At 47.3% G+C, this 14,807-nt stretch overlaps 1 long non-coding RNA gene across 2 annotated transcripts in view; it reads right to left on the bottom strand.

Annotated features, from left to right (window-relative positions):
- The window catches only part of LOC143809404 (uncharacterized), a 147,644-nt gene that overhangs the window by 81,949 nt on the left and 50,888 nt on the right, over positions 1-14,807 (bottom strand). The window contains exon 1 of one of the 2 annotated variants that reach the window (XR_013222265.1): positions 3,664-3,915. The exons of the other annotated variant lie outside the window; for it this stretch is intronic. This is a non-coding gene — a long non-coding RNA (uncharacterized LOC143809404). Of the gene's footprint in view, positions 1-3,663; positions 3,916-14,807 lie in introns of those variants that run through there. 2 annotated transcript variants of the gene reach the window in all.

Raw genomic sequence — 14,807 nt, 5'->3', positions numbered from 1 at the left:
GGAGGTGGGTCATGGAAGCGGGCTCGTGGAGGGGAGCAGGGACGTCGGCCATACCTGCGCCTAATGTGGTTCCATCGGTGTCGCTCCGGTCCGTTAACGAGGACACTGGAGTCGGCTGCAGCCCGGACCGGGGCTCCTCCAATGGGATGCTCGGATTCGGCTCCGCTTGCTGTGGTTCCTCCTCCTCTAACTCCGAGGTCGGGATTGATGGACGTAGCTCTGCTGTCGGGTCCGCGGGCTTCCGGTCCATCTCCGGTGAAGAAAGGCAGGCCGGAACCGCTTCTTCCTCGCTCAGGCACTCGCCGTTCATCATCGCTGCCTGATAATCGGTGGCAGTGCATGCACCTAACTCCGCCATTTCTCCGAGGTCGAGCTTCTCCGTCGCCAGCTTCTCGCCGTTGCATATCAAGGGGTGTTTCTCTTCTGCTCTGAGGCAGGTCATCTCTTTGCAGCCAGAAGTGCAGGGGGCGGTAGCCATTTCTCGCGCCACACTGGGAGTCTCCGCCCATAACACACCCTCCTTCTCCTGGGGTGTAGCAATGGCGGCGCCTTTTGGTGGGAACTTTTGGCGGCTAATGGCGCAGCACAATCTTGCAATAAAGTACAGTAAATCACAGTCTCTAGGCACACATGACCTGATTCTTCAGGCTTAAGTAGATCCTGTTCGTGACGCCAAGTTTGGAGCGCCCCCACACCGCCGCAGGGCCGAGGGGTACCCGGAGCCGGGCCTCTAGGTCTCAGTCCTGGGGTTGTCACGGTGGCTAGACCCGGTCCGTGGCCCTGTCTGTCAGTGGGGGACGTCCGGTGCAATAAGTGGTGTAGTAACGGTGTAGCGGTGCAGTTGTGGGGTGCAGGTCGCGGTAAATAACGAGGACACCAGGTTGCAGTCTCTTTACCTCTTTACTGAAGCTCTCTGGGTCCTCAGTCCAGAATACGGCTCACCAGGCTGCGCAAGTCCGGCCGGTCCAATGGCACTTCCAGAGCTCTCCTTGCAGGTGGAAATCGGTGCCTTCCTTCTAGCGCTATGTGTTGCAGTCCTTCCCTGCTGTGCTTACGGAAAGTACCCCACAACTGTTGTGTCTGTTTCTCGTGTTCCCTCACAACAACTTAATTCGCAATGATCTTCCTCGTCCCTCCAGATACTATGGTAGGAACGCACCCGTATGACGGGGAGGCTCGGAGATCTTCCGGGACTCTGTCTGCGCCCCTCTCCTGTTGGTACCCCCCTTTGCCTTCCTGGGTGATGCGTGAGACAGTCCGCCTAAAGCTAACTGCCCTGCCGTAGGTCTGAGGTATGGCTTGAAACTCTTTACCTCCTCGGCGTTCCGGCCACCGGTAGTGCGCCTCAGTAAGGTGCTGCCTCTTTCAGCACAACCCTCACTGGTATCTCCTTTCGCTTGACTTCGTTTCTCACTCAGCACAATCTATCTCGCTTCTAGTCCTTTCTTGAGTCCCGCCGCTTCCAGGAGCCTGCGCGGACCCGTTACGTTCTTTCAATGCCAAGCCTCTGCCAGGATCCCACCCCTGGCAGAGACCCTACAGTCTCTCCCTTCACAACACCCCCTGCCACAGGGTGTTGCTCCGTTCAATCCCGTCAGCGTTCTTCCTAACTTCCTGCCTGACCCCCAGTTTACCCACTATGGTGGGGAGTGGCCTAATGAATAGCACCCTTAGCTCCCCCCGGAGGCCCAGCTGTGAAATGTATTGGTGACTGTGATACCTGCTCAGAGAACTCCTTCCGTGCCATCGAACGCAGCATGGCCCCCCTTAGTGGCTGAACCATGCTACTGCAACGACCAGGACTCTGGGGCGCTGCAAACACAAATTTTAAGTTGTTCTAGATGGCTAGGGATATGTAGCATTTTTAAAAATTATTTTACTACCTTTTTTTGCGTTTTACAGCACCAGCAAAGGGAATGAGATTTGAAAAGTCTAACGCACACTTGTATCTTCACATCTTTTTTTTTTTTTTTTACTTGCGTTGTTGATGCTGCCGGGCGTTTTTTGTAAATTTGCAGCCTGTATAACAATTTTTTCTGCATTTTTACTTTTTTTTTTAGTCAATTTTAATGAATGGGAACAACATAAAAGCTACGACACATGCAAAAATGTGTATATATTTTACGCAGCCTCATTCTTGTCAGCACTGGTATTTGGGTACAGCTTGATTTTGGTGGGATGACTTTTACGCTTTTTTATCAAACACGGTGTTTACCAAGTACCCAATTTAAAGTTGAAAAATACCTGAAATTAGAGCAGGATTCTGGCACTTTGAGCTTCATAAATATGCCTCCATGTGTGAACATGCCCTTAGAATGACCTAACGAGGCTCCTTTGTGCCATAATGTAGCTGGGCCGAACAGAGCCTTATTTCTATGCATTTTCACCCGCCATTCTGTACGTAGATAGGAAAACATTGATGATGTGATAATAGCAGAATATCCAATGGAAACAGTGTGATAAGGATCAATAGGTTAATGCTGTGTCATGTAACTGCAGCTTTTTACACTGCTTTTTCACCCATAGAAAGCAATGAGTCAACGCAAAAAAAGCAGCAAAAACACTCCCATCAGTTTTTGCAGTGTTTTTAGCAAAACAAAGGAGGTACAGAGTCAGTGCAAAAAAAGCAGCAAAAATGCTGCCATCAGTTTTGCAGTGTTTTTAGCTTAAAAAGCAAATACAGCAGAAGCATTTAAATACAGCAGGATGTGAAACTCATTTATTTTTGTGATTTATTCAAGTTTAACCCAATATGTCTGAGCCTGGATGTTAGGATTAGCACAGTTTCATAAAATTTAAATTTAGTAATGTGTGAACGTAAACAATTGCCTGAACAATTAAATGGCCGACCAAGGTGTAACACTAAACATTGCCCGACTAATGCGTGAAATTGAACAATACCTGACCAACTCTATGGCCCTGACCAATGTTTGCAGAAAAAAGTAGCAAAAGAGCAATGTGTGAACATAGCTTAGGCTACAGTTTTCTTGCAGCAAAAAACAAAGTGTTCACAGGAAAATCTTTGCACAAAATCTGCGCGCTTTTGACATGTTTGTTGAATGGGTGACAAATGCTGCAAAAAATCCTGAAATGATTCACATATTGCAGATTTGAAAAAAAAACAAAACGCTTTGATGGTTCAAATCTGCATAAAAAAAAATAAGCAGTGAGTGCAGGAGAGTTGACAAGCCTCAGTCACTTTCCTGGTGCTGTGAAACGCTGCGTATTTTTTTCAATGACAAAAATGCACAGGAAAAAACCTCAGAGTATATTCACATGTTGCGTTTTTGTTGTTGTTTTATTTTTCTGTAGCCAAAACCTTTAATCTACGGTCACACGATGAGCTTTTAGTGATTTTTTGATGTTGAAGATTTTTGGCACCATTATATGTAAAATAGGCTACTAACAAATAGGATACTTTTCAATAACAAAAAGTCACCAAAAACTCATAGTTGGAATGTAGCCTCACTCTTGGCTGTGTATAAAATATTTTTGTGGGGTGGATTACATGTGCGATTTGTCTACAATACATGTTAAAGGGAACCTGTCACCCCGTTTATTCAGTATGAGATAAAAATACCGTTAAATAGGGCCTGAGCTGTGCGTTACAATAGTGTATTTTTTGTCCCCTGATTCCCCACCTATGCTGCCGAAATACCTTACCAAAGTCGCCGTTTTCGCCTGTCAATCAAGGTGGTCTGGTCAAATGGGCGTGGTGACATCGCTGTTTCGTCCCCCAGATCTTGCTTATCTTTCCGTTGGTGGCGTAGTGGTTTGCGCATGCCCAACTGCCAAATCCACTGCACAGGTGAAGAAAAAGAGCGCGATCTGCGCTATTCCCCTGGTTATCGGTGGGGGCGGCCATCTTCCTGAGGCCGCGTGTGCGCAGATGGAGATCGCGGCGGCCATTTTTCTGAAGCCGAGATGCGAACTCGGCTTCAGAAAAATGGCCGCCGCGATCTCCATCTGCGCACGCGCGGCATTCCGCGGCCATTTTCCTGAAGCCCCGGGCAGCAGAGCACTCCATCTGCGCACGCGCGGCCTCAGGAAGATGGCCGCCCCCACCGATAACCAGGGGAATAGCACAGATCGCGCTCTTTTTCTTCACCTGCTTCTTCTTCATTACTTTCAGACAACGTAGCCACAATGAGTTTTTGTTGAGTTTTTTTTATGCTGCATATTTTCGAAAAAATGCAAGTAACCTATTTTAGGCCAAGACCCCACAATGACCTTTTGGACAGTTTTTGATGGTGCACATTTTTGATTTTCTGCAACATTTTTGCACTCATTAAGTAAGGTAGGTCACTTTCATTTTTTCTAAAATAGACAGCGTAAAAAACTCACCAAAAACTCATCATGGGAACTTAGCTTTACTTATGTAACACCCCTTTAGGGCTACCACGGTACACTGGGTATTATGGGGGGTCTCACCTCTCCAGGGCGCAGTGCCTCCACCCGAATCTTGATTGGAGCTCTCTCTCTGGGACTGCAGAAGGACTATTATCTTCTGCCAGGGGCTGACTCGGGAAGCCCCTGCCACACTCAGTACACACTCACAGGGATCAGGAGTAAAACAGTTTAACAGGTTTATTGCTATGCAGCACAAATGAGATGGATTTAAAAGAATAACATACAACACAAGTAACTGTGCTCTGTCAAAGTCATATACACATCACACTCTAATTCTACTTCAACCCTGCAAGTATAACGTAGCAGGTTTTTTTTTGTTTCCTCCGTTTAACTCAGTCCAAACATTGGGGCCCAGTTGCCGCGGATGTTGGCGTGCAAATCAGAACAGTTTGTGCGCAGATGGAGATCGCGGCGGCCATTTTCCTGAAGCAGAGATGCGATCTCCATCTGCGCACGCGCGGCATCCCGCGGCCATTTTCCTGAAGCCCCGGGCAGCAGAGCGCTCGATCTGCGCACGCGCGTCCACAGGAAGATGGTCGCCCCCACCGATCACCAGGGGAATAGCGCAGATCGCGCTATTTTCCCTCCCCTGTGCAGTGGATTCTGGACTTGGGCATGCGCACACCACTACGCCACCAACGGAAAACTAAGCAAGATCTGGGGGAAGACACCACGCCCATCTGACCAGACCAGCCTGATTGACAGGCGAAAACGACTACTTTGGTAACGTATTTCAGCAGCATAGGTGGGGAAACGGGGTCCACAAAATACACTATTGTAATGCACAGCTCAGGCCCTATTTAACAGTATTTTTATCTCATATGGAAAAAACGGGGTGACAGGTTCCCTTTAACGCTGTAGGCCGGGACACCAGTCTTCTCCATCACCACATAAGAGTCAGGACACCACCGATCAGCAAGCTTGTGCTTCCCAGGAAGACCTAGAAGTTGGATAAGGACTTTATCTCCAGGCAGTAAAAGTTGTTCCCGAACTCTACAGTTGTAGCGAGTCTTATTGCGCTTCCCTGACCGACCAGAGGCCTGCTCTGCCAATCTGTAAGCTTTTTCCAAATCTTCTTTTAGCTGGGACACATATTTTAAGAAGGTCTTCCCATTAGAAATGTCATAGGATGTCCCAAAACTAATATCCACTGGTAGCCGGGCTTTTCTTCCAAACATGAGAAAATAAGGCGAGTATTCCGTTGACTCATTTGTGGTGCAATTGTAGGCATGAACCAATTGACTCACATGCTTGCTCCATTGTCCCTTCTTCCTGGGATCCAAAGTGCCTAATATGTTCAGAAGGGTACGGTTGAACCTCTCATGTTGAGGGTCCCCTTGGGGGTGATACGGGGTAGTTCTGGATTTCTTGATCCCACAGATGGCACATAGCTCCTTGATTAGTCTACTTTCGAAATCTCTTCCTTGATCGGTATGGATGCGGGCAGGCAGCCCATAATGTACTAAGAACTTATCCCATAGTGTTTTTGCTACAGTAGTTGCCCTTTGATCTTTGGTGGGGTAGGCTTGGGCATATCGGGTGAAATGGGCAGTAACTACTAACACATTACTGACATTGCTTTCATCAGGCTCGATGGAGAGGAAATCAATGCACACTAGCTCAAGTGGGCCATCACTGGTAATGTTCACAAGAGGGGCTGTTCTCAAAGGCAAGGTTTTTCTCAACACACACCGGGAGCATGATATTCTTCAATATCCCCTTCCATCCGAGGCCAGTAAAATCGGTCAGCCACAAGACTCGTGGTCTTTTCGATGCCAAGATGTCCATGTTCATCATGCAGGGACTTCATGACCATCCTCCGAAATTGGGTGGGTAACACCAGCTGTCGGCGGACTCCTCCCTTCAGGCGCTTTGCCTCCCGGTATAGTAGTCCATTTCTTACTACCAAAGACTCTAGCGGCCGAGTCAGCAGGACAGATTCCTCTGTTCATAATGCATTCTTTTCGGGCCTCCAGCCCCTCTTAACCCACCATCGGACTACCCCCACTGATCGATCCTCCTGAAGCGCCTTTCAGACTTGATTATGAGTCAGACAAGGAACATGCAGAGAACTGCTATAAGCATAAAGGTCTCCCAATTGACCAGTATTTATGTCTATAAAGTGCATGGTGCTTCATATGGGATACCCAGTAATCCAGCAGTAAGCTGCATGCATACATCAGGGATCACATAGTGTAATACAGATGTTTAGTTAATCCTGCCAGTCTTACCCAAAATATCCTATGATGCCAGTGTGTGTCCGGTGGCCCCGACGCGCGTTTCGCGTGGGCTTCCTCGGGGAGACCTTTATGCTTATAGCAGTTCTCTGCATGTTCCTTGTCTGAACCCTAGGTGCTACTTTTTCAGTGTGTTTTCCGCCTTACATGTGTTCAAACGTGTACCTTGTCTGTTTTTAATATGTGATTACTGTTGTCTATATGTTCTCTAATAAAATTGATGATTTTCTTAATACCTAAAGGGTGTATATACTCCGTAGCTCTTTTTGTAGGATTTAGTTAGAAGTGGAGGTTGCCCTGTTATCTCTTTTGTCCAATATAGGGTATTTCCCGTTTTCATAGCTGATATGCATCAGTGCTATCTGTATTTGATTATGAGTCAGTTGAGGGAGAGAGTCTGGGGTTACATTTGTCACTCGGCAGTACAACAATGGGAGCGCTTCACTGTATACTCCTAAGAATTCAGCACAACCCTGCATATGGATAGCATTAGTTTGATGTCTATGGCACAGAGTCTTCACCTCAGGGGCAGGTACCTCTATCCATCCTCCTTCTTCTTACTCATTTAAGGGTTCCCTAGGCAGGTGAGAGAGTGTGTCTGCATCAATGATACTGATCCCCAGTCGATACCAAAAACTCATCGTTGGAATGTAGCCTCACTCTTGGCTGTGTATAAAATATTTTTGTGGGGTGGATTACATGTGCGATTTGTCTACAATACATGTTAAAGGGAACCTGTCACCCCGTTTATTCAGTATGAGATAAAAATACCGTTAAATAGGGCCTGAGCTGTGCGTTACAATAGTGTATTTTTTGTCCCCTGATTCCCCACCTATGCTGCCGAAATACCTTACCAAAGTCGCCGTTTTCGCCTGTCAATCAAGGTGGTCTGGTCAAATGGGCGTGGTGACATCGCTGTTTCGTCCCCCAGATCTTGCTTATCTTTCCGTTGATGGCGTAGTGGTTTGCGCATGCCCAACTGCCAAATCCACTGCACAGGTGAAGAAAAAGAGCGCGATCTGCGCTATTCCCCTGGTTATCGGTGGGGGCGGCCATCTTCCTGAGGCCGCGTGTGCGCAGATGGAGATCGCGGCGGCCATTTTTCTGAAGCCGAGATGCGAACTCGGCTTCAGAAAAATGGCCGCCGCGATCTCCATCTGCGCACGCGCGGCATTCCGCGGCCATTTTCCTGAAGCCCCGGGCAGCAGAGCACTCCATCTGCGCACGCGCGGCCTCAGGAAGATGGCCGCCCCCACCGATAACCAGGGGAATAGCACAGATCGCGCTCTTTTTCTTCACCTGCTTCTTCTTCATTACTTTCAGACAACGTAGCCACAATGAGTTTTTGGTGAGTTTTTTTTATGCTGCATATTTTCGAAAAAATGCAAGTAACCTATTTTAGGCCAAGACCCCACAATGACCTTTTGGACAGTTTTTGATGGTGCACATTTTTGATTTTCTGCAACATTTTTGCACTCATTAAGTAAGGTAGGTCACTTTCATTTTTTCTAAAATAGACAGCGTAAAAAACTCACCAAAAACTCATCATGGGAACTTAGCTTTACTTATGTAACACCCCTTTAGGGCTACCACGGTACACTGGGTATTATGGGGGGTCTCACCTCTCCAGGGCGCAGTGCCTCCACCCGAATCTTGATTGGAGCTCTCTCTCTGGGACTGCAGAAGGACTATTATCTTCTGCCAGGGGCTGACTCGGGAAGCCCCTGCCACACTCAGTACACACTCACAGGGATCAGGAGTAAAACAGTTTAACAGGTTTATTGCTATGCAGCACAAATGAGATGGATTTAAAAGAATAACATACAACACAAGTAACTGTGCTCTGTCAAAGTCATATACACATCACACTCTAATTCTACTTCAACCCTGCAAGTATAACGTAGCAGGTTTTTTTTTGTTTCCTCCGTTTAACTCAGTCCAAACATTGGGGCCCAGTTGCCGCGGATGTTGGCGTGCAAATCAGAACAGTTTGTGCGCAGATGGAGATCGCGGCGGCCATTTTCCTGAAGCAGAGATGCGATCTCCATCTGCGCACGCGCGGCATCCCGCGGCCATTTTCCTGAAGCCCCGGGCAGCAGAGCGCTCGATCTGCGCACGCGCGTCCACAGGAAGATGGTCGCCCCCACCGATCACCAGGGGAATAGCGCAGATCGCGCTATTTTCCCTCCCCTGTGCAGTGGATTCTGGACTTGGGCATGCGCACACCACTACGCCACCAACGGAAAACTAAGCAAGATCTGGGGGAAGACACCACGCCCATCTGACCAGACCAGCCTGATTGACAGGCGAAAACGACTACTTTGGTAACTTATTTCAGCAGCATAGGTGGGGAAACGGGGTCCACAAAATACACTATTGTAATGCACAGCTCAGGCCCTATTTAACAGTATTTTTATCTCATATGGAAAAAACGGGGTGACAGGTTCCCTTTAACGCTGTAGGCCGGGACACCAGTCTTCTCCATCACCACATAAGAGTCAGGACACCACCGATCAGCAAGCTTGTGCTTCCCAGGAAGACCTAGAAGTTGGATAAGGACTTTATCTCCAGGCAGTAAAAGTTGTTCCCGAACTCTACAGTTGTAGCGAGTCTTATTGCGCTTCCCTGACCGACCAGAGGCCTGCTCTGCCAATCTGTAAGCTTTTTCCAAATCTTCTTTTAGCTGGGACACATATTTTAAGAAGGTCTTCCCATTAGAAATGTCATAGGATGTCCCAAAACTAATATCCACTGGTAGCCGGGCTTTTCTTCCAAACATGAGAAAATAAGGCGAGTATTCCGTTGACTCATTTGTGGTGCAATTGTAGGCATGAACCAATTGACTCACATGCTTGCTCCATTGTCCCTTCTTCCTGGGATCCAAAGTGCCTAATATGTTCAGAAGGGTACGGTTGAACCTCTCATGTTGAGGGTCCCCTTGGGGGTGATACGGGGTAGTTCTGGATTTCTTGATCCCACAGATGGCACATAGCTCCTTGATTAGTCTACTTTCGAAATCTCTTCCTTGATCGGTATGGATGCGGGCAGGCAGCCCATAATGTACTAAGAACTTCTCCCATAGTGTTTTTGCTACAGTAGTTGCCCTTTGATCTTTGGTGGGGTAGGCTTGGGCATATCGGGTGAAATGGGCAGTAACTACTAACACATTACTGACATTGCTTTCATCAGGCTCGATGGAGAGGAAATCAATGCACACTAGCTCAAGTGGGCCATCACTGGTAATGTTCACAAGAGGGGCTGTTCTCAAAGGCAAGGTTTTTCTCAACACACACCGGGAGCATGATATTCTTCAATATCCCCTTCCATCCGAGGCCAGTAAAATCGGTCAGCCACAAGACTCGTGGTCTTTTCGATGCCAAGATGTCCATGTTCATCATGCAGGGACTTCATGACCATCCTCCGAAATTGGGTGGGTAACACCAGCTGTCAGCGGACTCCTCCCTTCAGGCGCTTTGCCTCCCGGTATAGTAGTCCATTTCTTACTACCAAAGACTCTAGCGGCCGAGTCAGCAGGACAGATTCCTCTGTTCATAATGCATTCTTTTCGGGCCTCCAGCCCCTCTTAACCCACCATCGGACTACCCCCACTGATCGATCCTCCTGAAGCGCCTTTCAGACTTGATTATGAGTCAGACAAGGAACATGCAGAGAACTGCTATAAGCATAAAGGTCTCCCAATTGACCAGTATTTATGTCTATAAAGTGCATGGTGCTTCATATGGGATACCCAGTAATCCAGCAGTAAGCTGCATGCATACATCAGGGATCACATAGTGTAATACAGATGTTTAGTTAATCCTGCCAGTCTTACCCAAAATATCCTATGATGCCAGTATGTGTCCGGTGGCCCCGACGCGCGTTTCGCGTGGGCTTCCTCGGGGAGACCTTTATGCTTATAGCAGTTCTCTGCATGTTCCTTGTCTGAACCCTAGGTGCTACTTTTTCAGTGTGTTTTCCGCCTTACATGTGTTCAAACGTGTACCTTGTCTGTTTTTAATATGTGATTACTGTTGTCTATATGTTCTCTAATAAAATTGATGATTTTCTTAATACCTAAAGGGTGTATATACTCCGTAGCTCTTTTTGTAGGATTTAGTTAGAAGTGGAGGTTGCCCTGTTATCTCTTTTGTCCAATATAGGGTATTTCCCGTTTTCATAGCTGATATGCATCAGTGCTATCTGTATTTGATTATGAGTCAGTTGAGGGAGAGAGTCTGGGGTTACATTTGTCACTCGGCAGTACAACAATGGGAGCGCTTCACTGTATACTCCTAAGAATTCAGCACAACCCTGCATATGGATAGCATTAGTTTGATGTCTATGGCACAGAGTCTTCACCTCAGGGGCAGGTACCTCTATCCATCCTCCTTCTTCTTACTCATTTAAGGGTTCCCTAGGCAGGTGAGAGAGTGTGTCTGCATCAATGATACTGATCCCCAGTCGATACTTTAAGCTGAAATCGTACAAAGAGAGTGCGGCAAGCCACCGGTACCCCGTGGCATCCAGTTTTGTCGTGGTTCTCACGGAGGTTAATGGATTGTTGTTGGTATGATCCACAAAGGGTACCCTATAGAGGTAGTCATGCAGCATGTCCACTACAGCCCATTTCAATGCCAGAAACTCCAGTTTGTAAGCTGGGTAGTTGCGTTCACTGTGAGTCAATCCTCGACTGATGTAGTAGACGTGACGCAGACAGCCATCATGGTCTTGATAGAGAATCCCTCCTAGTCCGTCAAGAGAAGCATCTACATGTAACACATATAGTTTACTGGGGTCTGCATAGGCCAATACTGGGGTTTGGGTCAAGTATGACTTCAGTTTATCGAAGGCCTCGTCACATGCCGGTGTCCATCTATCCCCAAAAAGTTCATTAACTTTGAAGTAGACCCTCTTTCCTGACCTTGAGGAGTGGGTTGTCCTCCCGGAAGGGGGATACCAGTGAGTAAGGGCAGTTAACGGCTTCACAATCCGAGAGTACTGGGGTACAAATCTTCAGTAGTATCCACAAAATCCTAAAAAGGACCTAAGCTCCTTCAGTTTGGTGGGCTTAGGCCAGTTTACAACAGCCTCCACTTTGGCGGGGTCAGTAGAAATTCCTTCTCTGCTGACTATGTGCCCCACATATTTCACAGTCGTCTGGCAAATCCGGCACTTGTCAAGGGACAACTTCAACCCAGCCTCTTTCAACCAATCCAGCACCTTGAACAACCGCTGGTTGTGTTCTTCCAGAGTCTTCCCAAAAACAATAAGATCATCTAGATAAATCAGGACCTCACGTAAGTGCATGTCCCCCACTACTTTGTCCATACATCTCTGAAAAGTGGCCGGAGCACCTGTCAGTAGTGTTGAGCATTCCGATACTGCAAATATAGGGTATCGGCCGATATTCACTGTATCGGAATTCCGATACCGAGTTCCGATATTTTTGTGATATCGGAAATCGGAATCGGAAGTTCCCAGTGTGTGGTTCCCAGGGTCTGGAGGAGAGGAGACTCTCCTTCAGGCCCTGGGATCCATATTCATGTAAAAAATAAAGAATAAAAATAAAAAATATGGATATACTCACCCCTCCGGCAGATCCGGCAGTGAGTGTACAGGACCTGCGATGACGTCGCGGTCTTGTGATTGGTCGCGTGACCGCTCATGTGACCGCTCACGTGACCGCGACGTCATCGAAGGTCCTTCACTCACTGCATTCTTAGGAACGGAGGCTGCCGGTTGCACCGCTAATGTCCAGGGTCCGTCGGAGGGGTGAGTATATCCATATTTTTTATTTTTATTCTTTATATTTTACATGAATATGGATCGCAAGGCCTGAAGGAGAGTTTCCTCTCCTCCAGACCCTGGGAACCATCCAGAATACCTTCCGATATTTGTGTCCCATTGACTTGTATTGGTATCGGGTATCGGCGATATCCGATATTTTTTGGATATCGGCCGATCCAATCCGATACTGATGCTTTTGAATTTTGGAAGGTATCGCTCAACACTACCTGTCAGTCCTTCAGGCAGTCTCTGAAACTCAAAGAACCCAATGGGGCAGATAAAAGCGGTCTTCTCTTGATCTTCTTTTGACATGGGTATCTGATAGTAGCCACTCCGGAGATCTAACACAGAAAACCTTTGGCTCCCTTGCAGGCAATCCAAAGCTTCATTGATTCGGGGCACAGTGTACTGGTCAGGGATCGTATGTTTATTCAAGGTACGATAATCCACACACGTCCGAATAGCTCAATTTTTCTTTTGAGCTATCACGATGGGGGAAGCATAGGGGCTATGTTATGATCCTTAGTGGTTGAGGATCACAAATGACTCCAGCTAAGTAACAAACGTAGGACAAGCTCTAGGGAGGTGGCAAACTGGACTGACCGCAAATCTGAACCTATCCAAACACACTAGAAGTAGTCGGTGAACGTGCCTAAAAATCCTAGACGTCTCGAGCCAGCCTGAGGAACTAACTACCCCTAGAGAGAAAGAAACAGTCTCTCTGGTGGACAACTGTCAGGTCTATCTGCCTGAAATTTCTGCAGCACTCGTCGCAAATCTGGGGAAATGGCAGACAAAATCACTCCCTCTCTGAGAATACCAGCTGGCTCAGAAACTCCCGGAGAGTCAGGCACAAAACTCCTAGAAAGTGCATCAGCTTTCACGTTCTTCGGACCAGGCAGGTATGAGACCACGAAGTTGAAACGGGAGAAAAACAACGACCAACGAGCCTGTCTAGGATTCAGGCACTTGGCAGATTCGAGGTAAATCAGATTTTTGTGATCAGTCAAGACCACCACACGATGTTTAGCTCCTTCGAGGCAATGTCGCCACTTCTCAAATGCCCACTTCATAGCCAACAACTCCCGATTACCAACATCACAATTCCGCTCGGCAGGCGAAAACTTTCTTGAAAAGAAAGCACATGGCTTCATCACAGAGCCATCAGAGCTTCTCTGCGACAAGACAGCCCCTGCTCCAATCTCAGAAGCATCAACCTCGACCTGGAAGGGAAGAGAGACATCTGGCTGACATAAGACTGGAGCTGAAGAAAACCGGTGCTTCAGCTCCCGAAAGGCCTCCACGGCCGCAGGAGACCAATTAGTCACATCAGAACCCTTCTTGGTCAAATCCGTCAAAGGTTTAACCACGCTAGAAAAATTAGCGATGAAACGACGGTAAAAATTAGCAAAACCCAAGAACTTCTGAAGACTCTTAACAGACGTGGGCTGAGTCCAGTCATGAATAGCCTGGACCTTGATTGGGTCCATCTCCACAGTAGAAGGAGAAAAAATAAAACCCAAAAAGGAGACCTTCTGTACTCCGAAGAGGCATTTTGAGCCCTTCACAAATAAAGCATTAGCACGCAGGACCTGAAACACCATCCTGACCTGCTTCACATGGGACTCACAATCATCAGAAAAGACCAAAATGTCATCCAAATAAACAATCATAAATTTATCCAGATATTCTCGGAAGATGTCATGCATGAAGGACTGAAACACAGAAGGAGCATTAGAGAGTCCAAAAGGCATCACTAAGTACTCAAAATGGCCTTCGGGCGTATTAAATGCTGTTTTCCATTCATCTCCCTGCTTAATGCGCACAAGGTTATACGCACCACGGAGATCTATCTTGGTGAACCAACTGGCACCCTTAATCCGAGCAAACAAATCTGACAATAGTGGCAAAGGATACTGAAATTTGACTGTAATTTTATTCAGAAGACGATAATCTATACAAGCGTAAAAAAAGAAAATACACTGGCACAGAAGCAGCAAACGACTTATAAACTGTCTTGACGTGAAGATCTATCTTTAGCTATAGGGATATAGCAACTCATAGAAGAGTGAGGTGGTGCAATGCAAAAGCTAACAGCAATCCAAACGGGTATACGAGAGAAGAAAAAATTGCAGCACTCACCAGCGAATCTTCATTTCTTTATTAGATAAAACAAACCATCATAGGTTGTGGCACTTGAAAGGCTTGGGCGTCACGAGGGGAGCAGGGTTGTGCAGGAACGAGACGGACGACGGCACATGGACCCGTAGAAGCGCAATAGCGCGAAACGGCTGTCGTCCGTCTCGTTCCTGCACAACCCTGCTCCCCTCGTGACGCCCAAGCCTTTCAAGTGCCACAACCTATGATGGTTTG

Source organism: Ranitomeya variabilis, chromosome 2 (assembly GCF_051348905.1).
Source record: "Ranitomeya variabilis isolate aRanVar5 chromosome 2, aRanVar5.hap1, whole genome shotgun sequence".
In the NCBI taxonomy this organism is placed as follows: domain Eukaryota; kingdom Metazoa; phylum Chordata; class Amphibia; order Anura; family Dendrobatidae; genus Ranitomeya; species Ranitomeya variabilis.
This window is presented reverse-complemented; position numbering and strand designations above follow the sequence as displayed.